Here is a 1,451-nt window from a genome sequence, read left to right on the forward strand (position 1 = left end):
GGCAAGTGGATCACTTGAAGTCAGGAGTTCTAGACCAGCCTGGCCAACATGGTGAAACCCCATCTCTACTAAAAATAGAAAAATTAGCCAAGCGCGGTGGCTGTAATCCCAGCTACTTGGGGGGCTGAGTCATGAGAATTACTTGAACCAGGGAGGCAGAGGTTGCAGTGAGCCGAGATCGCACCACTGCACTCCAGCCTGTGCGACAGAGTGTGACCCTGTCTCAAAAAAAATTTACTTTTTATGGAGATGGGGTCTTGCTATGTTGCCCAGGCTGGTCTCAAACTCCTGGGCTCAAGCAATCCTCCCACCTCAGCCTCCCAAAGTGGTGGGATTACAGGTGACAGCCACCGTATCTGGCCTATAATTGCTTTTATTTTTATGACAGTGCCACTGTATGGATGTCTGTTCCACTATCTCCAAACTGGAGATAATTTGGCCCCTGCCCTGCCGAGGTCATTTCACAATGTCTGGAGTAATACTGGGTTGGGGTGGGTGCTACTGACATCTCATGGGTGGAGGCCATGGAAGCTGCTCGACATCCTAAAATGCATGGGATGGCCCCTCGCAGCAAAAAATGATCTGGCCCCAAATGTTAGCAGTGCTGAGGCTGAGAAACCCTGGTTTACAGAAAAATGAGGCTGGGTCTGGGCTGGAGCTCTTGCCTTGGGGAATCTGACTTCTAGAGACCCCTGGGGGCACCGGGACACACCCTCCTTCTGCTGCTGACACACCCTCCTCCTGCCGCAGACATCAACGAGTGTGCTCTGGACCCTGAGGTTTGTGCCAATGGCATCTGTGAGAACCTTCGGGGCAGCTACCGCTGCATCTGCAACCTGGGTTATGAAGCAGGTGCCTCAGGCAAGGAGTGCACAGGTAAGCACGCCACCTGGAGGGTGGATGCATGGGCAACCTCCTCCACTGCAGACCCCTCACCCCTCTCTCCCACCCCCACCCCACAGACGTGGATGAGTGTGCCCTCAACAGCCTCCTGTGTGACAACGGGTGGTGCCAGAATAGCCCTGGCAGCTACAGCTGCTCCTGCCCCCCCGGCTTCCACTTCTGGCAGGACACGGAGATCTGCAAAGGTACAGGGTCCCGGGCTCACGTGGGTTCGCGCACACACACACACACACATGCCCCGACATACTCTGTGTGTAGCGTGTGCACACAGAGGCATGCACACACTCAAAGATGCTTACATGTTACCTCTATTCATACACACATGCATGCTATATGTAGTGTACACACACACACATATATGCACACGTTCAGATTACTCACACATGTTGCATGAGGTGTATACACAAGACACATATGCACACACTCAGAAACATCCTGCACACAGCCACACTCAGACATGCACGTTGCATGTGTCATGCATACATAAACCCAGACACACTGCACATGCTGTGTACATGCAGACACATACATTCAGACATGCTGTGTGC

The 1,451-nt window shown here is 53.0% G+C and overlaps 1 protein-coding gene across 1 annotated transcript in view; it reads left to right on the plus strand.

Annotated features, from left to right (window-relative positions):
- FBN3 (fibrillin 3) overlaps positions 1 to 1,451 on the plus strand; it is a 97,825-nt gene that overhangs the window by 13,157 nt on the left and 83,217 nt on the right. The gene's annotated exons all lie outside the window — the stretch shown is intronic.

Source organism: Mandrillus leucophaeus, unplaced genomic scaffold (genome assembly GCF_000951045.1).
Source record: "Mandrillus leucophaeus isolate KB7577 unplaced genomic scaffold, Mleu.le_1.0 Scaffold234, whole genome shotgun sequence".
Lineage (NCBI taxonomy): Eukaryota > Metazoa > Chordata > Mammalia > Primates > Cercopithecidae > Mandrillus > Mandrillus leucophaeus.